At 40.4% G+C, this 27,169-nt stretch overlaps 2 protein-coding genes across 10 annotated transcripts in view; one reads left to right on the top strand and one right to left on the bottom strand.

Annotated features, from left to right (window-relative positions):
* The window catches only part of MED12L (mediator complex subunit 12L), a 329,485-nt gene that overhangs the window by 123,429 nt on the left and 178,887 nt on the right, over window positions 1-27,169 (top strand). The window lies entirely within an intron of this gene.
* The window catches only part of P2RY14 (purinergic receptor P2Y14), an 80,504-nt gene that overhangs the window by 4,136 nt on the left and 49,199 nt on the right, over window positions 1-27,169 (bottom strand). For 2 of the 5 annotated variants that reach the window (XM_067737499.1, XM_067737497.1), the window contains exon 2: window positions 2,840-2,944. The gene's annotated coding sequence lies outside the window, so the exon portion shown is untranslated. Of the gene's footprint in view, window positions 1-2,839; window positions 2,945-19,414; window positions 19,647-19,991; window positions 20,337-27,169 lie in introns of those variants that run through there. The other 3 variants (XM_067737496.1, XM_067737498.1, XM_067737501.1) reach the window with 3 other exon arrangements.

The following is a 27,169-nucleotide window of genomic DNA, read 5'->3' as shown; positions in this document are numbered from 1 at the left end:
GAATGTGGCATATGAGATTCAGTCACATGGCAAAAAAAAAAAAAAAAAAAAAATCACACATGCAAACTTTGTGTGCTGTTTCCCCCAAAAGAATATGTTGCTTCTGTGTACTCTTCCTGCAAGCATATGGCAAAACTAGTTACATTTCTAGCAATTGATTTTGCCCGTCCTTGGACTTCCTTTGAAAGGAAATCCAATCCCCTGCCCACTTGGCTCTGATCATAATGGGTTTGTTTGTAGGTCCTCTGTGGCCTGTTTCATATATTAGATGGTAAGTGAAGGGGCCATGTTTTCTATTTTTAACTGTCCACTGTGGCAGAGAGTCTATATTTAGTAAATAATTGGTCTTGTCCCCTGATAGTAAGGTGCAGCTTCGTCTAAGAGCCAGTCTCACAGAGCTCAAGAGAATGCTCCCAGGGGTCCCGGTGCTGGGGACACAAGCCCTTCGGTCAGTGTGGTGCAGGGATCATGATATGTATTCAGTAATTGTTGGATTCACTGGAGTTTAAAATATAAAATTTTTAAAAAAGCAGATGTGAGTACATTTTAAAGTAGAGAGAAATATTAGCTATATAATATACAACTAAATACTGAAATAGTGAAGAATTTCCAGAAATGATTTAATGAGTACCAAATTTCTCTCTTTATAGAAAAATTATAGAAGCCACTGTATATAGTAATAGTGAAGAATTTCCCAGAAATGATTTAGTGAGAGCCACCATTTCTTTCCTTTCCTTCTAGAAACCTGTATAAAGACATTTTCTCAGAATCTCGTGACTTTTGTCCTTTCGCACTGCAATATGTCTGAATGTAGCCTGATGCCATGGGTCCACAACTCTGCTCTCTGGTTCCTCAGAGGGTCAAGAATCTGAGCATATATGCTTTGCCATGCACCTCATGCCTCCTCCTTTCCTCACTTTGAGGTTGATGGAAGGGGCTAGCTGACCCAGGTAAACTTCTAGAGCCGGAGTGCCTTCTGAAATGAAATGAGTACTCAAGGCTTGCTTGGGTCTTTCCCTCCAAACGTTTTCTTGCTATTTTGGGCTGTTTTTAAGCAACGGCAGATCAGAGTCTCCGTTTGAGACGTGTTGACTGGGGGAAGAAGCAGGGCATCACTGCTGCTCGTGCTGCTGTCTGGATGGATACAGCAGAGGCAAATTAAAGGCTCATTCTACGTAGGTAATGAGGTAATGGTAAATCCAAGACAATTTTAGTGGTAATATGCTCTTAAGTCTGTTTTTCTTGAGCAGTAGTGTTGATGGCAGGGCACTGTGACCTCCAGGTACATAATTTATCATATTTGGTCCTGGTGACTCAGAGTGTGGCAGCCTTTTCTACAGTGATGGATCAAGAGATGTGTGGAAAAGGGGCTATCTTAAGGTATCTGCGGCAAGTGAGGCCAGTTATATATTGAGACCAAAAGACAGGAATACACATTAGATGAAAAATAGGACAAGCTGATAAAAGACATGTATTCCTTTGACCTTGTAACACCTGTCCAGTCTCCTCTCCTTGTCTTTAGTATAGAGATGATTTAACATCCCGATAGACACCTACTAAAACTTCAAATCATTTCACAGATGGAGGAAATAGTAACATACGGATGCTGATTTTATACGGTAACGTAAAAATAAAAAGAACCAAATAAATCAGAAAGAAAGAATGTCTTGATGTGGCCCAGCAACCCTCCATTCCCTGCCCCAGGCTCTCAGCTGATTTACTATTTCTAAGCAGGTTGTCCCAGCCCATCAAAGACAAGAGACAGGCAAAGGGGGAGAAAGAAAGAGGAAAAGCACCTCTGGATGATCAACCGAAATAAGGGACATTCTGTGGAGCCAGTTTGTGGAAGTGTAGCCAGCCCTGCCCATGGACGTTACTTCTGAGATTACCTCTGAATTTCTATAGTGAAAGTGGTCATTATGTTAACCTTGAGGCTTCAGGTAACATAAGCACAGCTCCCTGAATTCTTGAGACTTCATTTAAGAAGGATTTCAAGATAAACTGTAATGGGGGGGAAAGAAATATATATATATATATACACATATATATACATATATATATACACACACACATAAAAGAAGAATGTGTGTGTGTGTGTGTGTATATGTATATATATATATATATATATATATATATATATATATATATATATACAGCTGAATCACTTTGCGGTATAGCAGTAATTAACACAACATTGTAAATCAGCTATACTTCAATTAGAAAAAAATATTATAAGGCTTCAGCTTCTCTTAGGTGGAAATCTTCCTTGTTCCACAAATCCAGGTAAAGGAGAATGAAATGACTTGAAACGTTTTAGTCTATATGAACCGTCACTTTGGATCTTTGGTCACGTAATGGTGGAGTGGATCTATGAGACCAAAAGACAGCCGTTAATGTGTAATAAGAGCCTATGAATTGCTTTCTCTCATCTTTTTTTTGCACAGCTAGAATATCAATGGCAAAGTTTCATTTTAATCCAGATAGTGAGCGCTGTTGTTCCTAGTGAAATGTTAGGTCTCAGGATTGGGCTGCATTCGTATTTTCAGGTTGTAGAGTATTGCATATAACCTCAGGGCTCTCTCTTTGGGCAGAACTTAGTTGATACAGGACCAGACAAGGCGATGCTCGCTCCGGAAATACAATCATCTTAGTAAAAACATGCTGAGTTCATTACTCATCCTCTGTGTAATTACACACGGTGACCCATTTTTCTCTTAAAATGGACCACCTTCCACTGTTCTGTAATTCTACTTTCTCTGAAGAAGGGAAGTTATTCCTTCGTAATATTTTGATGAAATTAACAAAGCTCTTGATAACGGTAAAGGATCTGTTCACTTACGTTTTAAAATTTTTGTCTGATATGAGGTTTCCTTTCAGTGAAGTAATTTAGCCTAGTGGGCGCTTGTCATCTTGAAGTGGCCAAGGTGCTTCTTCGCTAATGATCCTGTATTGTAGGAGAAAAACGAAGATTTAATTAAGTTAAATAAATGCCAGAATGTTTTCATTGAAGAAGTATGTGTCGTAGCTGTGCACTTGCCTTTTAAATACAGCTTGTATAATTGTGCAGTATTTCAACATGCGTTTTTGTTGTTGCTTTACTGAACTTCGTTTTGGTTGTCACTATTGACGATGACTGATGTGATGTAAACCCTGTAAACCCTTTCCTTGAGAGGATTGCATATGAAGTGTTTTTAGTTATTGGTTTCTTTCTCCCCACCCCCCACACACTTTATGGGTTTGGTTGCTCAAATCAGCTCATTTAAATTACTGAAGTTAACAATTGACCCTTTTAGCTAGGAAATCATAGGCAGGCTTTTTTTGTTTTCTGGTGTTTTTTTCTTTTAAACCTTTGTACCATTGACATTCTGGGTTAGATAATTATTTGTCATGAGGACTGTCCTCTGCATTGTAGGATGTTCAGCAGCATTCTTGGCTTCTATTAGGGGCCAATAGTATCATCTCCCTAAGTTGTGAACAAAATGTCCTCTGGGAGGCCCGATTGCCCCTGGTTGATAACCACTGGTCTACTTATGCATGGACTTTGCCAAGATAACATCTGAAAGCTATATTGTATGATAGGAAGAGGATAGGTTTGGCAGAATGGTGGTTGGATTTGGTTCTGCCTCGGTCTAGGTTGTCACCTTTCTAAATTCTTCAAGGCAACCCTTCTCACACTTTAATGCGCATACATATTTCCCATATTTCCTGCTAAAATGAAGACTCAAGATTCCATAGGTCTGGAGCTGGGTATAATGTTGATGCTGCTAACCCAACGAGTACTCCTTGAAGAGCAAGTTTTTTTGTTTTTTGTTTTTTTTAAAAGACTGTACGTAGGGGACTTTAATAAATATTTGGTGAGGAGGGTAAAAAATCAACCTTATTTTTCTTTGCTGTAGTTGGGACTTGAGGTAGGAAAAAATTACATTAAAAGGAGCCTGAAATCTAAGATTTTTCTTAGCGTTTACTCATTATAAATTTCATAATAATAATCTCATCCTTCTAGTCTGTAAATATAAATAGATATTTTATGGAGAACCAGTGGTAAAAAAAAGCATATTTACCTAGAATAGCCCTAAGAGGTCATGAAGTTCTCTTTAGAAACAAAACAAAGAGATTTAGTTCTCTGTGGTGGAATATTATATTTGATCCAGGTCAGTACTGAGCATGTTTTGGTCAGGAATGATATCTTCTAACTTCAGGAAACTGCTTACTCCCGGAGAAGGAAGGAGGGGCAAGGGATGCCATAGGGTGGTTGGACTTTAGTTGTAATTGCGGTATTTCACCTCTTAAATTCTGAAACAATGATGCCTCAATATTACTATCAATTAACACGGGGCGATTAAGTGTATTGGTGTTAACCAACATTAGTTTCTGTACTTTTGTGTACTTGAAATAGTTCATAATTAGAAAACAAAAATGTATATGGAGGGACTTCCCTGGTGGCGCAGTGGTTAAAGAATCCACCTGCCAATGCAGGGGACACAGGTTCGAGCCCTGGGCCGGGAAGATCCCACATGCTGCAGAGCAACTAAGCCCATGCGCCACAACTACTGAGCCTGTGCTCTAGAGCCCGTGAGCCATAACTACTGAAGCCCGCATACCTAGAGCCCGTGCTCTGCAACAAGGGAAGCCACCGCAATAAGAAGCTTGTGCACCGCAACGAAGAGTAGTCCCTGGGCTTTCCTGGTGGCGCAGTGGTTGGGAGTCCGCCTGCTGATGCAGGGGACGCGGGTTCGTGCCCCGGTCCGGGAGGATCCCACGTGCCGCGGAGCGGCTGGGCCCGTGAGCCATGGCTGCGGGGCCTGCGCGTCCGGAGCCTGTGCTCCGCAACGGGAGAGGCCACAGCAGTGAGAGGCCCGCGTACCGCAAAAAAAAAAAAACCAAAAGAAGAAAGAGTAGTCCCTGACTCGCTGCAGCTAGAGAAAGCCGGTGCGCAGCAGTGAAGACCCAACACAGCCAAAAATAATTAAATAAATTTATAAAAAAAAAATTCAATAAAGAAAATGTATTTGGAAAATGAATTGCTTTCAAATCACTCTTTAATCAGTACCCACCTATGATGAGCATTTTCCTTCCTGTTCTTTGTTCAGTTCTTATCTAACGACAGTCTGACAATTCCTTCTCTGTCCTTACAGTCCAAACATCAAAAACTTTGATCCGAGGTGCCCCAAGATCTTTTCATATGAGATAAATATTTGTTTCTAGATGATTCTTCTAACAATAGAAAGTAGTATAGATGTGTGTAATCATTGTGTACCTTTCTAAACTTACTAAAGCCATTTTCTTATTATTGCTGCTTTTATCTCCCTTGCTGTAATGTGTGACTTTTTTTTCCCCTCTTTGTGGTGCCAATATGTGATATCCTAGATGGTTTCCAGAACAGTCATAAGGGTTGAATAGAAGGAGAATTTATATATGGGCTACTTATTCAGTCTTGTAGTCATATTTTGTAACATTTTATGTTATTCAATACTTTATAACATACTTTATATTTTAAAAATATTTTATACTATTGAATAGTATTAATTAATTCTTAAGTCTGTCATCAGGCTTCTGGCCTTTCTTATTCTATGGTCGGTTGAATATTTTAGAATTTCTTGCATCCTCACTCTAGGTCCTGCCTCTTTTTCCCCAACATTGTGACTCCTTAGGAGTGGGTCAACAGAGTCCTCTGCTTCTAGGTCATAGACCTGTTCCAGGAGAAGTCACTTTAAGCATGCCAGTTTATTTCATAGAAGGGGGTCAGAGGGGAGGGAGGGAGTGTTGGGCAGAGAGAGCTATCGGGCACATGCACCAAGACACATGAGAGGACAGCACAGCAGGGGGGACACGGATTGCCCAAGCTCTTGAGTAACATGATAGAGCCTTGCCAATCAGTTACTGTTATCACCATTTTGCAAATGAGGAAACTGATGCTGAGAGTGGTTAAGTAACTCATCAAAGGCGAATTGGGCAGCTAATATGTGGCCAGACAGTATTCAAATTTATGTCTCTTCATCTCCAAGCCAGGTCTCCTCTACTCCTGAGGGAACTCGGGGCAAGCATGTTTTGTTTGTGTTCATGAGTATGTGCATGTATTGCAGGCCCTTCAGCATTTTTCTAGAGTATTGTTTTTAGGAATCACTTATCCAGTATTGTTTTTGAGAGAAGGTGGACATGTGCGTGTGAGTTTGTGAGTATGTCCTTTTTGATCTAGGTGTTAAAGGTCTGCAAGGTGTGGATGCCTTCAGTCTCTCCAGTTAGTCTCTGGGTACCACTGCATACAGAAACTCCATAACGGATGGTGAGTTAGTGTGATGGTAAGCTGATAATGATGCCCAAACCTAGTTTTTTACTTTTAATTCCAACCACTTCCCTTAAAATACTTTTAGCAGAACTCTTAGCAAAGTGCAAGGCTGGCGCCTCCTCGATCCCGGGTCAGTCTTCACATCTTGTGGTGATGCAAGCAGATCACGGGAGCCGGGGGAGAGGGCGAGGTGTGGCACAGATGCCAAACTTCTGGGGCCGTGGAAATGGCTACCCATCCTAGCCTCGTACCAGGAGCTGCATCTGGATCGTCAGGATGGACTTTGAGGGATTTTCCACCTACAATCTTCGGTATAGCCCAGGGGTTCTCACCCTTGGCACTACTGACATGTTTTTGAGTTCCAGTTCTTTGTGGGTGAGTGGTCTGGTGCATCGTAAGATGTTTAGCTGCATCCCTGGCCCTATCCACTAGGTGCCAGCAGCACCCATGACTTAAGACAAGGAAAAATGTCTCCAGACATTTCTTAAGATGTTCCCAAGTTGAGAACTACTGAAATAGCCCCTTAATGGTAGTTGTATTTGGTGTCATTTTGATACAGGAATAGAATTTTGTCAGCTCTCTCATTGGTGCTAAACCTGAACTGTATGTTGAGTAACTCAGCAGCGATTAAGTAATTCACATGCTTAGGTCTTGGAATGTGAAGTGGGCTTTCTTTACAGCTCTGTTGGAATAATGGGCAGACAGTGCAGTATAATGGTTAAAAGCATGCATGTTGGATGTAGTGGACCTTGGTTAGAAATATGGCTCAATTTCTTAGTAGCTGTGATATTGGAATAGTTACAGAGTGCCTCCATGTTTCTGTCTTTACATCTCTAAAGTGAGAGGGTAGTAGTTGCTACCTCATAGGGTTTCTATTCCTGTAAGAATCAAATACCTGGTGCCTGGCAGTGTATGACTCAGAGGAAACGTTGGGGGTTCAGGGAGTGACTCAGCTGACAATAGACGAATTGGAGGTCCCTGGGACTCTCAGCCGGCCAGGAATTCCCCTGGGTCAGGCTCCCACGGTGTGCCCTACTTCCCCACGTTTATTTGAGGTTGATGTTCTTCTGCACTGAAACGCAGGGCTGCAGTGTGCTCCAAACCTCCTCGGGAGTCTGGCCCAGCAGTGCTTGCCTCGGGGAAGCTGGGGGAAGGCCATTCATCTTATGGTCCCTGGGTTCTCGTCACAGGAAGCGGCACTCAGCAGCAGGGAGTATGAGTGAAGTCCAGAGCGTTTCATGCACTTACTTGGCAGTCCACACGGGTCTGCATTTTTGATGTGAGTGATGTAAAGCTGTGAAACTCCTGTCTTTAGAGTTTGGGGAACTGATTCCTTTCTCTATCTGGACTTAGATTGAGCTGTTAGGATTCCTGACTTAATTTTTTCCAGCCTGTTCTTCTGCAGCATTGTTTTGGAATATGTGGTTCTATTCCCTGGGGTGAGGCAAGGAAATGAACCTCTGACCTCTTTTTGCTTTACTGAGATGGTGTTTGCGTTTCTCAATCAGGCGTGCAGTACTCAGTTCCTCAGATCTTGGGGCTTTTAGGGCCTTAACGCATATCCCTTTGCCAGGGGGCTGGGGAACAGATTTTCATTTGTGAGGAACCAACAACTTTACTTAGCTAAATATCAACCAGGTGTATGTTTGTTCAAGATTGAGGCTTGCATATCCCAAAGGAAAAGAATAGAAATATCCAGAACTTTAGATGGGAGTGGAAACACTACAGAGAAGTGATTCTCATACACTTTAAAGCCTAAAATTTATGTACTTCCTACCTGTTGGAGGAATCAGTAACCTTTGATGCAATAAAATATATTGTTACACTAACCTATGAATTGGGAAATGCTTTAAATGAATTTGTATTTTATTAAACACAGCATATGACAATGAAGCAACTACCTTCATTTCAAAATGAGTAGGACTTAAATGTGAAAGATGCATTTTTATGCAGCTTATAGATGGTGCTCAGAGTACACATGGAAAGAAAGACCTTTGCTTTTTATGAGTCCGAGGCCCATCCCAATGGGATCCATTGTTGAATGTAAGTGTCCTCTTTAGATCAATACATTTGTGATTGTTTCACTTTTCATATGGATTTCAATATGAGTTGCTCATATGTGTTTTGAGGATGCTATCTTACATCTTGCCATGCCCTATGGGAGCTATTAGATGCCATTTCACTGTTGCCTCAGAGGTGGTGTCCGAATGGACGGAATCTGATGATAAGAAGTGCTCCTTCCTATCTGTGCCATGAATTGAGTTTCATGCTCATGACCTGCATGGACCAGGACCAGCTTCATTTTACTCCATGGTGGGTTTTTTTTTTTTTTTTTTTAATTGCAGCCTACACTGACTTCCTTTCTAATCGTTCTTTATACATTGTTGCCTTCCTCTTTTGTATTTTCAGGCTCTCTCTCACTCTAGAGGCTACTTTCCTTCAAGGTATAAACCTCCACAAGTTCTCAATAAAATTTGTAGGTCTTGAAGTCCTGATACCCTAATAGCTATAAACTTGCTCAAGCCATTTCCAACTTTAAATAACAAAAGTAAAAAATCCTCTGTAGGTGGAAACGTAGCAGTCTCCATTATCAATGAGATTATCTTGTCTCTAAGTATCACTACCCACTAACAGGGACCAAGGCTCCTTGCGGAAGTGACTGATTTCAAATCAGGCACAGGGAAAGGTGAGTTGATACCTTGCAGGCAAAAAGCAAGGAAGTGCTCAGACCAATGAGGAAGTGTTAAGGGGGGGGGGAGAAAAAAAAAGGACATGGGAGCTGACTTGGTGGTACTTCTAAATTCAACAGTTTGGATATCAATAAGAAGGACAGTAATAGATGAAAATACTTTTAAAAACAAACCACATTCAAGAGTTGATAGTGATATTAAAAATACAGACGACAAAGGGAGGATGAAGACAGGGACAAGCTCTTCTTTGTAGAAGAATGTCAGCTAGAAAAGGTGGAAGGAATGATAGAATTAGAAAGTCAACAGTTTTCAACCTCAGTGTAATAATTGATTCAGGCAGCAGTCTTCAGTGTTTGTGAAAAGTCTCTTGGCGAAAGGTTGTAGGAGAACAGGATGTTCCAATCTAAAAGCATCACTCACAGATCATTTAGAATAACAAAGAAAAAAATGGTACCTTTTCATCTGGCAGTCACTGAATGATTGAACTTACCAAAAATGGGATAATTCGATATTTTGCCTCTCAATATGACTCAGTTAGATGTACACAACCTACCTTGTCAAAAAGCTAATCGTGGATAAACAATTGGACAAATTCAGAACATGGATCATTCTATAAAACAACAGCCCAGACTCTGTAAATAAATCAATATCATGAAAAGGAAACAAACATGATGGGGTGGGCGGGAGCAGTTCTAGATCAAAAGAGGCCAAAGAGGAATAATGTGCTGTGTGAACTGATTGGTGGCTGGGGGCGGTAGAGGGTAGCACTATAGAAATTATTTTAGGGCACTTGTGTGAATCTGAATGCAGACTGTATATTAGATGGTGTTATTGAATTGTCTTAATTTTTCTAGGTATGGTAATGGCATGGTTAACTAGGAGAATATTCTTAATCTTCAGAGATGCATATTGAAGTATTTAGGAGGGAAGGGACATGATTTTGTGCAACTTATAGTCAAAATGGTTTAGTAAAAGAAATGTAGTAGAAAATTTAGTAAAAGAAATGTGTGTATATATGTGTGTATACATGTACTTTTCTGCTGGTATATGTAACTATATATGTATACAGGTGTATATATATGCATACGTATATGTATGTATCGTATGTATGTGTATTAGTTTTGAGGGAAGCGTCCCTGGCTCAGTGCCTGACACATAGCAAATGCATAACAGTTCCTCAGACTTCTCTGCTACCCTCCTTACCTTTGCTTCTCATTCACCTCTGGGAGTTTCTCTGCCTGTCCTTAAATTGGTGTTTCTTACTCTGTTCCTGGCCATCTTCTTTTCTCATTCTCCCCATTCTTCTAAGCCAAAATCATGTTTGTTAAGAACATTGCTTAAAACTGTCATCTATAAGACACACTTTTCCTTTCATCTATCACTTATGCCTTTGGCTCCTGTTATCAGGATAGTGTTCTTGGTGTTGGGAATCCTGCCCTTTTAGGGCCCAGAGTCTGGTGGTTCTGGCCTCTGAGCAGCCTCCTCTCCCATCCGCACTGGGCACCTCCGTTTCCTGCGGTTCTGCGTCTCCCACAGTCCCGGACGCTGCGGAGCCTGGCTGCGGCACCTCCAGAGCTCCCGCTGTTGTCTTGTCATCTCTTTCACTCTCATCACATTGTACAGCAGTAACTGCCATCCGTGGGGAACTTTCCCTGGTACCAGACACAGGCAGTGGTAATTGCTCTTAAAAATACCTTTGCTTTTTAATGGACTGCTTGATACTTTGAAAAGAATTTATGCAAAGAAACTAAAGCACAACAAAAAGACCACAGTGCTGACTTGAGAGCCGGAGCCTCACCAGTGCTCCAGCTTCTCCCTCCTCCCTCCTCCCTCCTCCCTGGGCTGTACCTTCCTCCACTGAGAGGGAATCCTGACCTGAATTTTGTATTTCTTATTTCCTGCCTTTAAACATAAATGGTTTTAAATCTATATGAACATAGATTCCATTATAAAAATTGTTCATGGTTCATGGTGTATGTAGTGTTCCAGGACTTTTTTTTTTGTTTTTATCTCCAGCTCAGTATTATGTTTCTAAAGGAATTGGAAAGTTTGGAAAAGGAATTGGAAATAGTTGGAAAAGATGAAGGTTCATTCACCCTATAGCTGAGCATTTTAATTCCTCAGTATATGCCCTAGAAGTCTCTCTTCCAGAAGCATACCAAGTATGTATGAGAATATCCACGTACAAGGATGCTCATAGAAACACTGTAATGGCAAAAACGTAGAAATAGCTCAACTGATTATTAACAGGAAAAAGGGTTAAAAAAATTTAGTGAACTTTTGTGCGGCACTGAAAATGAACGAACTACAGCTATGCACTTTTAAATCCTCCAGTAGACCTCATAAGACAGAAGTAATCTCATATTATAGTGAAGGAAACTGAAATCTAGACAGCTTGAGTAACTTGTCCAAGGTGAAAGAACTAGTGTATTGTAGAACTGAGACGTGGGTCCAGGTCAGTGTCATTCTAAAGCCTTAACTACGAGGGAATATTGTTTCCTGTTGACAAGTCGTATTTTTATTAGCTTGTCTGTTCTACTGCATGGAGAGAGAGCTTTGTATTTTCATCTAGCTCAGCAAATAGTTCATAGTAGAAGTTGCATGAATTTCTCATGAATGACCTAAAACATTGTTATTTTACCTAGGAAGAAAGCTGTGTAAGGGAGCTTAGTGGCGTGAACAAGTTCTGAGATGGTAACCAGAGCACCTACAATTGAAACCCACCTCTTTTCAAGCCCCCAGTGGCTGTAGCATCTTACCCGTATGTTCTTACCTTGGTTACATGCCTCCCCCTAGTAGGTGGCTAGGAGAGGCCTGGCAGATATAATGTCAGCATAACTTGGATTATTACTATCCCACGTTCCTTATCCAGGGGCCACAGTCGCTCTCCTGGTGGACAACAGAGGCCTCTCATCAGCTGTGTGGCTTTTTTGCCTATAATATGAATCCGCCCAGCCCGCAGCAGCAAAAGCGCCAGCAAGCTTTCTTCTGTCTCTCGAATGTCCCTGACTTGGTCAGCCTGTGGGGAAGTGCAGGTATGTTTGTGTGTATGGGGTAGGGGTGTAGAGAAGGCAAAGTAGCAGATATTTGTCCCCTTTGGCAAGTAAGCCAGTACGTGTCACGAAACATTATTGTGCTGCTTAGTTTTTTGGCCCAGTGAAACAAAAATTGAAAAGAAAAGCAAAACTTAACTGCCTAGCTACCCCCTTGAGCTTTTCCTTGCCTGCCATCCAGCGCTGGACAAAGCTCTGAGCAGGTACATTCTTTTTCTCTGTCCCAGATAAATCGTGAAAGGCTTCTGTTCCTTTGTAAACTGGCGGGGGCTCTTGGCAAGGGTCTACAGACACGACCACAACCAGGTTTTGTCAAGCAGTGCGTAGGAGTAGTAGGAATACCCAGGTGAATTTGCTTTCACACTGTCACCACGGTCATGTTGACACCCACTTCTAGAAAGGTGAACCTCACTGGGGCAGAGGTGCTCGGAGGCCTGGCCTCTGTCTGTGGCGTTGTCTGTCTCTAGCATCTTACTGTGGCTGCCTCATATTGGTCTCTGTTCAAGCGTCACCTTCTCAGGGAGGCCTTCCCAGTTTACGACACCTGACACAGCCAGGAGCGTAGGCAGCGCTCTACACCCTCTCACCATGTTTTGTTTTCTTCAGAGTGGTCTTCGTTATTTAAAGTAGTGTTTATTTTTCAATTTATTTCCTCCATCATCCCTCCACCCCGCCCCCCCCCCCCCCCCATTCCTACTACGCCGTGAAGGTAACCTTCATGAGAACAGAACCTATTTCTCTTGTTCACTGTTAAATTAGTGCCTGGCATATAGTAGATGTTCAATAGATATTTACTGAATTTATGAATGAATCTATCTGTACAGCTTTGGTCAAATTAAGGATTTGATTTACTTAACTGTCAAATGATGAGTCTGTTCAGGACCTCAGAGTTTCACAGTTTCTATGTGCGTAATAGGTTAAAATGTATAGATATCTTTTAAATTTGTTGGTGCATAAAGTTGGATTCACCACAGTCTTATATAACCATATGGCGTATTCTTAGCACGCAAGGTTCATGCAAGGTTGACTCTAAAATTTTTATTTTGTTATTCTTTTTTTTTTTTTTTTTTTTTTTTTTTTTTGCGGTACGCGGGCCTCTCACTGTTGTGGCCTCTCCCGCTGCGGAGCACAGGCTCCGGACGCGCAGGCTCAGCGGCCATGGCTCACGGGCCCAGCCGCTCCGCGGCATGTGGGATCCTCCCAGACAGGGGCACGAACCCGTGTCCCCTGCATCGGCAGGCGGACCCCCAACCACTGTGCCACCAGGGAGGCCCCTATTTTGTTATTCTTAATTACGTTAATAATCTCCCTCAAACTCAATAACCAAAACAAAAGCCAAGACTTTGACAATTATGAGCTGCATGTAACTGAATTCTCTTTCTTCCCACATGCCGTCTCTCTGGCCACCATGCACCCTGAACCCCATTTTTTTCATTCTCTCGCGGTTTTAGGTTGTTTTGTTACATCTGTATGTATTCCTAAAAGTATGTTGTTGTATGTCTGTGTGTGTATGAAATTGTGATTTTAGAAGAAACGTATGTAATCATTTAGTGATTTAGATCATTTAGATTTAGATCCCACATGTTGCCCGTGCTGGTGAGCATTGTTGCCGTAATTCATGTGTTTTGGTGACTGTAAACATTCCATCGTCTGACCATGCCATGGTTCATTCATTCAGTTTCCTGTGTTTGGGATGTTTCCAGGTTTTTGCCCTTCTGAACCATGCCAAGGTACATATCCTTGACGTCTCTTGATGAACATGTGAAAGAGTGTCTTGTGTGTATAAATAGAGGATTTAAATTGCTGGATCATAGGTATATGAATGTTAAACTATAGGAAATAATGCCAAACTATTTTCCAGAGTGGTTGCAAATCCTCTGTGGGTACACATCTTCTTCAACGTTTCCTATTCTCGGATATAAAATTTTTTGCTTATGAAATGTTACTACATTGTGGTCCTGATTTACATTTCCATGATCACAGTGATATGGGCATCTCTTCATATGCTAATTGGTTATTTCCATGAAATAAATGTCTAGTCATATCTATTGCTCATTGTTCTTTTGGGTTGTTTGTACTATTATTGATTTGTAGAAATCCTTCAAATATTGTTGATACCTGCTTTGTTGGGTATATGTATGGTGAATAGCATCTCCCAGATTGTAACTTGTCCGTTTTCCTTTAAAAGTATATTTTGATAAACAAGTTATTAATTTTAGTATATTCAAATTATCAATTTTTTCCCCCCGAATTAGTGCTTTTTTGTATCAAAAGAAAATTTTCCTATGTCAAAGTCTCAACTGAGGTGGCTTCTGGTTATATTGGAGACACTGAAGAAAGGACCCTGTAACAGGGTTTGGCTTTAAATATAACAGAACTATAAAATAGCTAAATGCAAATTTTGCTCAACAGACCTGCATCCTGCCCGTGCTAGAAACAGCATTCAGGTAGTGGCTCCAACTTTGCCTTTCTTTTTTATTTTTTAACATCTTTATTGGAGTATAATTCCCTTACATTATTGTGTTAGTTTCTGCTGTATAACAAAGTGAATCAGCTATACATATACATATATCCCCATATGCCCTCCCTCTTGCGTCTCCCTCACACCCTCCCTATCCCACCCCTCTAGGTGGTCACAAAGCACCAAGCTGATCTCCCTGTGCTATGCAGCTGCTTCCCACTAGCTATCCATTTAAATTTGGTAGTGTATATATGTCCATGCCACTCTGTCGCTTCATCCCAGCTTACCCTTCCCCTTCCCTGTGTCCTCAAGTCCGTTCTCTACATCTGTGTCTTTATTCCTGTCCTGCCCCTAGGTTCTTCAGGACCACTTTTTTTTTTTTTTTTTTGCGGTACGCGGGCCTCTCACTGCTGTGGCCTCTCCCGTTGCGGAGCACAGGCTCTGGACGCACAGGCTTGGCGGCCATGGCTCACGGGCCCAGCCGCTCCACGGCATGTGGGATCTTCCCGAACCGGGGCACGAACCCGCGTCCCCTGCGTCGGCAGGCGGACTCTCAACCACTGCGCCACCAGGGAAGCCCCAGGACCACTTTTAAGATAACGGTTCTTACAATATGGTCTGTGGAACCATGGAGTCCTTGACACTCTTTCAGGGGGACCATGAGGTCAGCCCATTTTCAGAAGAATACTAACATGTTGTTTGCCTTTTTCACTCACTGTGCTGACATCTGTAGTATTGGTGCAAAAGCCACAATGTGTAAAACAAACCTGCTGGTACTTCAGCACAAATGAAGGCCATGTACCCAACTGTCTGTCCTGTAGTCATTGCCTACCTTACATCCATGCAATCTTAGTAAACAAACAAAAAAACAACACAAAAAATAAAAAACTAAGTTAACTTTACAGTGACTGTGTTGAAGTAATACATATTGTCCATTTGATTAAAGTGTGTGTCTTAAATATTTCACGTGACATTATAGGAATGGCTCACAAAGCACTTCTGTATATGATGGTTGTCTAGAGGAACAACACTTGAGTAAGTTGCGAGCTGAATTAGATGCTTTCTTCATGGAATGCACGTAAACTATAGCAGTTCATACTTGAGTATTTGGCAGACATTTTCTCAAAATTGAATGCACTGAGCCTTCAAGTCAAGGAAGACAAATAGCATTACTTTCCAGTACTTACAATGAAATCAGTGCCACTATCAATACTATTTTTGACACTACATAATGAAAAGTATCTATACGTCAAAATTCTGGATGAATTTTGGTACCTCTTCAAATGACCAAGGATTATATGATATAAAATCTAGCAGGGGTAAAAGATTTATTCCAAGACCAAGTTACGCTAAAGGATTTTAATATAACAGAAATATTCATTGATATGAGTTTAGTTTCTACTGTGCAAACAGCCTTTAAGAAACTGCCACTTTTTGAGTTTTGGTGTGGTACCAAAGAAGAAAATCCAGAAGGCTATGAAAATACTTCTTCCTTGTCCTGTTATATATCTGTGTGAAACTAGATTTTCTTCTGTTTACTTTAACTAAAAGTACATTTTGAAACTGATCCAATGCAGAAGTGGATATGAGAATTTAACTGTCTTAGGCCAGATGTTAAAGAGATAAGCAAAAATGTAGGATAGGGGCTTCCCTGGTGGCGCAGTGGTTGAGAGTCCGCCTGTCGATGAAGGGGACACGGGTTCGTGCCCCGGTCAGGGAAGATCCCGCATGCCGCGGAGCGGCTGGGCCCGTGAGCCATGGCCGCTGAGCCTGTGTGTCCGGAGCCTGTACTCCGCAACGGGAGAGGCCACAACAGTGAGAGGCTCGCGTACCGCAAAAGGAAAAAAAAAAAGTAGGATAATGCCACTTTTCTAACTAAAACTTTTGGAGGGAAATATAATTATTTTTCATAGAAGTGTATTATTCATGTTAACATTTGATGCTATTTTTAAAGCGAATTAAATATTTTTTGAATTTCAGAATTTAAATTTCTAATATAGTAAAGATTGCTAGGTATAACAACATGAAAGCTCTTTGGGCTTCTCAGTAGTGTTCAAGGGATCATGAGACCAGAAGTTTGACAATTCTTGGCTAAAATATATTTTGCTCTATTTTCTAATAAGGTTTTTTGGGGGTTAGTTTGCTTATTTTAATATGTCAGCTCTTAATCCGTCCAATATGTGGCCTGTCTGTAAATACCAAAAAAAAAAAAAAAAAAAAAAGACACCAGACCTTTATGAAGAGTGATGAAATGAAAAATGTGTATAACTTCCATCTCTCATTGTAACTCCTACACATCAGATATCTTTCTTTATTTTTTTTTAAGTTTTTGGTAAGGTTGTCTATTTGGTTATCCATCCATCCACCAAACATATGAATTAAGCAAATAATACCTCTCATGTCTTCCTCCCACCCCTTTCTGTATGGGACCACGACCTGTGGGGCTCACGGGCCCTGACCCAGATCTCCACGCTTCCTAGTTGTCAGGCCTACTGTTCTGGCCTGGAGGGACCGGCCTCTTTGTTTACAGTGGTCACTGATGGTTAGTTAGTTGGCACTCAGTAGACATGTTGACAGGTACTCACTACTTGGGTACTGACATGGTGCCCGGTTTTCTGTTGGAATGACAGGAGGTAAATTGGGAGAAGTATTCATTTCCCCTTATTTTGTGAGTTCTTTGGCTCCATGTGTGTCAAAATCAACTCAAGAAACTTCCTATGGGATTTTACTCTTGCCGGTACTACCTCTAAGTTAATAAGTTACTGGCAAGGAAGAGTGAGGAATTCCATTTTTACTGAGTAACTCTTAAGGTGCCGGGTATTAGCATGTCTCAGTTAATATCTTTTTTTTTTTTTTTTTTTTTTTTTTTTTGCGGTACGCGGGCCTCTCCCGTTGCGGAGCACAGGCTCCGGACGCGCAGGCTCAGCGGCCATGGCTTACGGGCCCAGCCGCTCCGCGGCATGTGGGATCTTCCCGGACCGGGTCACGAACCCATGTCCCCCGCATCGGCAGGCGGACTCTCAACCACTGCGCCACCAGGGAAGCCCAGTTAATATCTTAGTAGCTCTTTGGGGTGACAGATGGAACAGAGGTAGATCAAAGAGGCAAAGGAGCTAAAAAACAAAAGGTAGCTCAAGCTCACGGTAGATTCAAATTCAGCTGCTTGTCTGCAAAGTGCCTGCTTTTTCGACGAGGTAAAATTGCCTCTCTAAAAACTTGCGTCCCGATAATATTGACTGTTTCATACAATGTGATTACTGCCATTATTGTGTGAGTGCCTAGTTAAGGGGCAGAGCAGTCCTGCACACTCTTGCATCTTCAGCTTTTATTTGTGTATAAGTCATAATTTTTATTGGACACATTTATCTCCTTAGGTCAGAGACAAGATGGGGTAGGTGAAAGGGCATTGGATTTGAGGCCAGATGACTTTTTCCTTTAAGTTCAATCCTTGGTCTTTATTAGCTGTGTTATCCTATTTGCGTCACTGAACCTCTCTGGACCCCAGTTTCCTAATCAGTAAAACAGAGGAAATGACAGAAGTTCTTTCCCAGTGTAATTTGGCTGCTGGAAACACCCAGTTTTGATAACAGAATCTGTGCAAAGCCTTTAAAAGCAGAGGAGTACCTATGGGGATAATTAGACGTACTAGGTCTCACTAGCATATAAAAATTATGTAAATTATTATTATTGATGTTTCCCTTGCCCTTCGACTTCTGGGGCTACCTTTTAAGACTGTTTTCCTTTTTATTAGGATGAGTCATAAAATTGCTGATATTTGACTATTTTTTATCTGCAGAAAATGTCCATTTCATACGGTTAGGTTAATGCTGATACATTTTAAATAGTTTTTAGTAAAACTACACATGAACAGTCAAAATAAAATCTATTGTACCAGAGGGCACAGGGCAAAAAGTAAAGAAGGCTTAGATCTTGGTTATGTTTTACAAACCAAAGTTTTACTCTGGATTTTTCTTTCTCACGCTATCTGATGGCACGTGTGAATCCCTAGTAGCCAGTGAAACGTTTTGTGTTGAAGAAGCACTGAAGGCCGTGAAGCATCTTCCCCAGAATGGGTGGGTCTGATACCGAGAGTTGGCCCGAATGGAGGAAACAGGAGTTAGTTGCAAATGCCAGTCTCTTCATTTTAATTATGTTAAGTGTGAGATCTACCTATATGTCTAAATGTCTACACTGTGTATAAATAGATAGATTTTCTCCTGTGAATGCTTTCTTTAAGCGGGGAGAACTGGCAGGGAGGTGGTAGGTATAAAAATGAATGAGAGAAGACTTAAGAGGTTGCTGTTTCTCCATTTAGAGAGTAATTTATTAAGAAGGACGTCACAACTTATAACAAATACTAAATTTAGTGATTTTTAAAATTTTCGTTGGCAGAGGGAGGGAGCTGTTTGTCGTTGGTCAATTGTGTTCTAAATCTCCGCCTGCTTTCAGTTGCTTTCAGTTGTAAATTCTTACAATTTCTCCAGTAAATGAGGCTCTTTAAAGAAAGATAGGTGGGATTGGCTGGGAAATAAACTTGGCTGGGAAAAGATTGGCTGGGAAATAAACTGGAATGGATTCTAAGCACAAATTAAGTTTTACAATTATCTATTAGTTTAGCACAAATTAGGTTTTAAAATTATCTCTTAGTTTAGGTTCTATGGAATTTACTACTCAAATTTCTAGAAAAACAAGCAATAGAAGTTCCACAGGTTACCTCCCTTGTCCCTGCCATCCACAAATTAAACTAAAAATGCTACCAATGATTGACATTTAAGTGTTACATGAAATCTCAGAGGAAGACATCAGAAGTTAAGAATCAAGAACATGAAAATCAAAACTTATAAGACATTAATAAAAGCTAGAACAGCACCTATAAGGCTTATTTAATTCCTGTTTTTTCCTTTGAAAATCAATTGTGACTCACCGTTAAATCCACACCGGTAGCCCAGGCATTTACCGTTTCAGAGAAGATTTAAAATGCTTCCTCTCATGAAGTGTTTCACTTTGGTTTCAGTTTTTAGTGAGGTTGTGTCCTTTTGTGCCGTTAAACCAAACCTTCTGTTTTTCCCTCCAGCATTTTAGTTCTTAATTGGACTCCCTCAGCTCTGAGGATTACATCATAACCCAGCTGTATTTATGCCCTTTACCATATCCCAAACTGATTTTAACTCACTATCCACATACACACAACACTGTCTTATATTCTACAAGCAGTACGATTACAAATTGTTTAAAATAGGAATTTCCGAAAGCCTATGCATGAACTCATGAAAGAAAATTGTGCTTCATGAAATTAAAAAGAACATTTACAGAGAAAAGGTAATTGGACTTAGTTTAGTCTTTGAACCTGGAAAAGTCACATCTCACCTGCAAATCTGTCACTCTGTTCATTCAGAAAAAGAATTTAGGACACTACGAGCACAACAAGCCGTTTTACAGTGGAATCACAAATATTTAAATCTTTAAATAAACCCTGCATTGGATGGGCTTTTCTTACTTACCAATTTATCCAGTCTCTTATGGTCTCTGAAGGCAAGACTGGATCAGCAACTGAGCGTAACATCTGATGTTGAGGGAAATCTACTTTGCTTTCTGCCTAGACTGCTGGTGTTGACCAGTGGGAAATGCTGCATTAGCTCTCAAACCAAAACATTTAAAGTGCTCTATGAAATGTTGACATCTCGCCAAAGGCTTGAATGTCAAGTACCACAGATGTCCAGTCCTCTTTGGAGCCCAGCTGTACTCTGTGCTTCTGTGAATTGAATCTGATTTGTGCTTAGGGTGACAAATGATCCAGCCTTGACCAAATAGTAGCTGGTATGAAACTGGGTACCAAGAGAGAGGAGAGAGCGACCCGGTAAGCGAGAGCTCCAGCCAGCAGGAGGCTGGATCTTTCCCATGCCTGGCCATGACCTCTGCCTGTGACACTGTTGTAAGAATAGCTTCTGTATTTATTGGGAAGTATTTTCAAGTTGTAATTCACACGGCTTCACCAACTCCTTGAAAACCGTTGGAAAACCAGAAAAAATAGTTGAGAGTCAACCAGACCAGAACATTTCTCACTTTCAGGGGAAGGAGTGGGGAGGCTGTGTAAGTAACATGTTCACCGGAGTGTCTTGACCAGCAGAGGGCAAGATCATTATCAAATGAGATGAGAGATTGAAAGGACCCCAAAGCTCTCTCATTTGGACTTGGGTGATTTTCCTCTCTAGCCTCACCCTGTTCTGGGTGTGGGGGGAGGACAGACACGTGATGCCTGCTGGTGCCCGGCCTACTCCAGGTGTTATCCTCACATATTCCCAACCTGGATTTCGTGCTGTTGGGTCTCCTAATCTTTCTTCAGGTTTCCCTCTCCTCTTAAATTTGGTTTTGGAGCGCCCTGTTTGACCCTAATTTCTGGATTGTTTGCTTATTTAACAAATTGTTGCTGGGATCCTTTACTTTTCTTACATAGTTCTCTGGATTAATGCAGTCACAATGCATCTCTTGGAGGAAGAGCCCAAGTCTCCCATACTCTGTCTACTTTATTTATTTATTTATTTTGGGGGGCATGTTTGGATAATTTTTTTTCATTGGAGTATAATTGCTTTACAATGGTGTGTTAGTTTCTGCTTTATAACAAAGTGAATCAGTTATACGTATACATATGTTCCCATATCTCTTCCCTCTTGCGTATCCCTCCCTCCCACCCTCCCTATCCCACCCCTCCAGGCGGTCACAAAGCACCGAGCTGATCTCCCTGTGCTATGCGGCTGCTTCCCACTAGCGATCCATTTTACGTTTGGTAGTGTATATATGTCCATGCCACTCTCTCACTTTGTCCCAGCTTACCCTTCCCCTTCCCCGTATCCTCAAGTCCATTCTCTAGTAGGTCTGCGTCTTTATTCCCATCTTGCCCTTAGGTTCTTCTGACAATTCTTTTTTTCTATTTTTAGATTCCATATATATGAGTTAGCATAAGGTATTTGTTTTTCTCTTTCCAACTTCACTCAGTATGACAGATTCTAGGTCCAGCCACCTCACTACAAATGACTCAATTTCGTTTCCTTTTATGGCTGAGTAATATTCCATTGTATATGTGTGCCACATCTGCTTTAGCCATTCATCTGTAATGGACACTTAGGTTGCTTCCATGTCCTGGCTATTGTAAATAGAGCTGCAGTGAACATCGTGGTACATGACTCTTTTTGAATTATAGTTTCCTCAGGGTATACGCCCAGTAGTGGGGTTGCTGGGTCGTATGGTAGTTCTATTTTTAGTTTTTTAAGGAACCTCCATACTGTTCTCCAGAGTGGCTGTATCAACTTACATTCCCACCATCAGTTCAAGAGGGTTCCCTTTTCTCCACACCCTCTCCAGAATTTATTGTTTGTAGATTTTTGATGATGGCCATTCTGACCAGTGTGAGATAATATCTCATTGTAGTTTTGATTTGCATTTCTCTAATGATTAGTGATGTTGAGCATTCTTTCATGTGTTTGTTGGCAATCTGTATATCTTCTTTGGAGAAATGTCTATTGAGGTCTTCTGCCCATTTTTGGATTGGGTTGTTTGTTTTTTTGATATTGAGCTGCATGAGCTGCTTGTAAACTTTGGAGATTAATCCTTTGTCAGTTGCTTCATTTGCAAATATTTTCTCCCATTCTGAGGGTTGTCTTTTCGTATTGTTTATGGCTTCCTTTGCTGTGCAAAAGCTCTGAAGTTTCATTAGGTCCCATTTGTTTATTTTTGTTTTTATTTCCATTTCTGTAGGAGGTGGGTCAAAAAGGATCTTGCTGTGATTTATGTCATAGAGTGTTCTGCCTACGTTTTCCTCTAACAGTTTGATAGTGTCTGGCCTTACATTTAGGTCTTTAATCCATTTTGAGTTTGTTTTTGTGTATGGTGTTAGGGAGTGTTCTAATTTCATTCTTTTACATGCAGCTATACAGTTTTCCCAGCACCACTTATTGAAGAGGCTTGTCTTTTCTCCACTGTATATTCTTGCCTCCTTTATCAAAGATAAGGTGACCATATGTGCATGGGTTTATCTCTGGGCTTTCTATCCTGTTCCACTGATCTATATTTCTGTTTTTGTGCCAGTACCATACTGTCTTGATTACTGTAGATTTGTAGTGTAGTCTGAAGTCAGGGAGCCTGATTCCTCCAGCTCCGTTTTTTGTTCTCAAGATTGCTTTGGCTATTCGGGGTCTTTTGTGTTTCCATACAAATTGTGAAATTTTTTGTTCTAGTTCTGTGAAAAATGCCAGTGGTAGTTTGATTGCATTGAATCTGTAGATTGCTTTGGGTAGTAGAGTCATTTTCACAATGTTGATTCTTCCAATCCAACACATGGTATATCTCTCCATCTGTTTGTATCATCTCTAATTTCTTTCATCAGTGTCTTATAATTTTCTGCATAGAGGTCTTTTTGTCTCCTTAGGTAGGTTTATTCCTAAGTATTTTATTCTTTTTCTTGCAGTGGTAAATGGGAGTGTTTCCTTAATTTCTCTTTCAGATTTTTCATCATTAGTGTATAGGAATGCAGGAGATTTCTGTGCATTAATTTTGTATCCTGCTACTTTACCAAATTCATTGATTAGCTCTAGTAGTTTTCTGGTAGCATCTTTAGGATTCTCTATGTATAGTATCATGTCGTCTGCAAAGAGTGACAGCTTTACTTCTTCTTTTCCGATTTGGATTCCTTTTATTTCTTTTTCTTCTCTGATTGCTGTGGCTAAAACTTCCAAAACTATGTTGAATAATAGTGGTGAGAGTGGGCAACCTTGTCTTGTTCCTTATCTTAGTGGAAATGGTTTCAATTTCTCACCTTTGAGAACAATGTTGGCTGTGGGTTTGTCATATATGGCCTTTATTATGTGGAGGTAAATTCCCTGTATGCCTACTTTCTGGAGGGTTTTTATCAAAAATGGGTGTTGAATTTTGTTGAAAGCTTTCTCTGCATCTTTTGAGATGACCATATGGTTTTTCTCCTTAAATTTGTTAATACGGTGTATCACATTGATTGATTTGCGTATATTGAAGAATCCTTGCATTCCTGGAATAAACCCCACTTGATGATATTGTATGATCCTTTTAATGTGCTGTTGGATTCTGTTTGCTAGTATTTTGTTGAGGATTTTTGCATCTATGTTCATCAGTGATATTGGCCTGTAGTTTTCTTTCTTTGTGACATCCTTGTCTGCTTTTGGTGTCAAGGTGATGGTGGCCTTGTAGAATGAATTTGGGAGTGTTCCTCTCTCTCCTATATTTTGGAAGAGTTTGAGAAGGATAGGTGTTAGCTCTTCTCTAATTGTTTGATAGAATTCGCCTATGAAGCCATCTGGTCCTGGGCTTTTGTTTGTTGGAAGATTTTTAATCACACTTTCAATTTCAGTGCTTGTGTTTGGTCTGTTCGTATTTTCTATTTCTTCCTGATTCAGTCTTGGCAGGTTGTGCCTTTCTAAGAATTTGTCCATTTCTTCCAGGTTGTCCATTTTATTGGCATAGAGTTACTTGTAGTAATCTCTCATGATCTTTTGTATTTCTGCAGTGTCAGTTGTTACTTCTTTTTCATTTCTAATTCTATTGATTTGAGTCTTCTCCCTTTTATTCTTGATAAGTCTGGCTAATGGTTTATCAATTTTGTTTATCTTCTCAAAGAACCAGCTTTTAGTTTTATTGATTTTTGCTATCGTTTCCTTCATTTCTTTTTCATTTATTTCTGATCTGATTTTTATGATTTCTTTCCTTCTGCTAACTTTGGGGTTTTTTTGTTCTTCTTTCTCTAATTGCTTTAGGTGCAAGGTTAGGTTGTTTATTCGAGATGTTTCCTGTTTCTTAAGGTGGGCTTGTATTGCTATAAACTTCCCTCTTGGAACTGCTTTTGCTGCATCCCATAGGTTTTGGGTCATCGTGTCTCCCTTGTCATTTGTTTCTAGGTATTTTTTAATTTCCTCTTTGATTTCTTCAGTGATCACTTCGTTATTAAGTAGTGTATTGTTTAGCCTCCATGTGTTTGTATTTTTTACAGATCTTTTCCTGTAATTGATATCTAGTCTCATGGCATTGTGGTCGGAAAAGATACTTGATACAATTTCAATTTTCTTAAATTTACCAAGGCTTGATTTGTGACCCAAGATATGATCTATCCTGGAGAATGTTCCATGAGCACTTGAGAAGAAAGTGTATTCTGTTGTTTTTGGATGGAATGTCCTATAAATATCAATTAAGTCCATCTTGTTTAATGTATCATTTAAAGCTTGTGTTTCCTTATTTATTTTCATTTTGGATGATCTGTCCATTGGTGAAAGTGGGGTGTTAAAGTCCCCTAGTATGACTGTGTTACTGTCAATTTCCCCTTTTATGGCTGTTGGTATTTGCCTTATGTATTGAGGTGTTCCTATGTTGGGTGCATAAATATTTACAATTGTTATATCTTCTTCTTGGATCGATCCCTTGATCATTATGTAGTGTCCTTCTTTGTGTCTTGTAATAGTCTTTGTTTTAAAGTCCGTTTTTTCTGATACGTGAATTGCTACTCCAGCTTTCTTTTGCTTTCCATTAGCATGGAGTATCTTTTTCCATCCCCTCACCTTTAGTTTGTATGTGTCCCTATGTCTGAAGTGAGTCTCTTGTAGACAGCATATATACGGGTGTTGTTTTTGTATCCATTCAGCCAGTCTTTGTCTTTTGGTTGGAGCATTTCATCCATTTACATTTACGGTATTTATCGATATGTATGTTCCTGTTACCATTTTCTTAATTGTTTGTTATTTGTAGGTCTTTTCCTTCTCTTGTGTTTCCTGCCTAGAGAAGTTCCTTTAGCATTTGTTGTAAAGCTGGTTTGGTGGTGCTGAATTCTCTTAGCTTCTGCTTGTCTGTAAAGGTTTTAATTTCTCCATCAAATCTGAATGAGATCCTTGCTGGGTAGAGTAATCTTGGTTTTAGGTTTTTCCCCTTCATCACTTTAAATATGTCCTGCCCTTCTGGCTTGCAGAGTTTCTGCTGAAAAATCACCTGTTAACCTTATAGGGATTCCCTTGTGTGTTATTTGTTGTTTTTCCCTTGCTGCTTTTAATATTTTTTTTTTTGTATTTATTTTTTGATAGTTTGATTAATATGTGTCTTGGCTTGTTTCTCCTTGGATTTATCCTGTATGGGACTCTCTGTGCTTCTTCGACTTGATTAACTGTTTCCTTTCCCATGTTAGGGAAATTTTCAACTATAATCTCTTCCGATATTTTCTCAGTCCCTTTCTTTTTCTCTTCTTCTTCTGGGACCCCTATAATTCAAATGTTGGTGAGTTAATGTTGTCCCAGAGGTCTCTGAGACTGTCCTCAATTCTTTTATTCTTTTTTCTTTATTCTGCTCTGCAGTAATTATTTCCACTATTTTATCTTCCAGGTCACTTATCCATTCTTCTGCCTCAGTTATTCTGCTATTGATCCCTTCTGGAGAATTTTTAATTTCATTTATTGTGTTATTCATCACTGTTTGGTCTTTAGTTCTTCTAGGTCCTTGTTAAACATTTTTTGTATTTTCTCCATTCTGTTTTCAAGATTTTGGATCATCTTTACTCTCATTATTCTGAATTCTTTTTCCAGTAGACTGCCTATTTCCTCTTCATTTGTTAGGTCGGTGGGTTTTTACCTTGCTCCTTCATCTGCTGTGTCTTTCTCTGTCTTCTCATTTTGGTTAACTTACTGTATTTGGGGTCCCCTTTCCACAGGCTGCAGGTTCGTAGTGCCCGTTGTTTTTGGTGTCTGTCCCCAGTGTCTAAGGGTGGTTCAGTGGGTTGTGTAGGCTTCCTGGTGGAGGGGACTAGTGCCTGTGTTCTGGTGGATGAGGCTGGATTTTGTCTTTCTGGTAGGCAGGTCCACGTCTGTTTGTGTGTTTTGGGGTGTCTGTGGCCTTATTATGATTTTAGGCAGCCTCTGTGCTAATGGGTGGGGTTGTGTTCTTGTCTTGCTAGTTTTTTGGCATAAGGTGTCCAGCACTGTAGCTTGCTGGTCGTTGAGTGGAGCTGGGTGCTGGTGTTGAGATGGAGATCTCTGGGAGATTTTCGCTGTTTGATATTATGTAGAGGTGGGAGGTCTCTTGTGGACCAGTGTCCTGAACTTGGATCTCCCACCTGAGTGGCACAGCCCTGACACCTGGCTGGAGCACCAAGAGCCTGTCATCCACATGGCTCAGAATAAAAGGGAGAAAAAGTAGAGAGAAAGAATTAATAGAAGTAGGAAGGAAGGAAGGAAGAAGATAAAATAAACTAAAATAAAGTTATTAAAAGAAGAAATAAGTATTAAAAATTTTTTTTAAGTAATTTAAAAAAATAAATAAAGAAAGAAGAGAGCAACCAAACCAAAACCAAATCCACCAATGATAACAAGCACTAAAAACTATACTTAAAAAGAACAAAACAAAACAAAACAAAAACGGACAGACAGAACCCTAGGACAAATGGTAAAAGCAAAGCTATACAGACCGAATCGCTCAGAGAAGCACAGACATACACACTCAGAAAAAGGGAAAACATATATATATAGTTGCTCCCAAAGTCCACCTCCTCAATTTGGGATGATTCATTGCCTATTCATGTATTCCACAGATGCAGGTACATCAAGTTGATTGTGGAGATTTAATCCGCTGCTCCTGAGGCTGCTGGGAGAGATTTCCCTTTTCTCTTCTTTGTTCTCACAGC

Source organism: Pseudorca crassidens, chromosome 5 (assembly GCF_039906515.1).
Source record: "Pseudorca crassidens isolate mPseCra1 chromosome 5, mPseCra1.hap1, whole genome shotgun sequence".
Classification (NCBI taxonomy): domain Eukaryota; kingdom Metazoa; phylum Chordata; class Mammalia; order Artiodactyla; family Delphinidae; genus Pseudorca; species Pseudorca crassidens.
The sequence above is the reverse complement of the archived record's forward strand: the minus strand, read 5'-3'. Positions and strand labels throughout refer to the sequence as shown.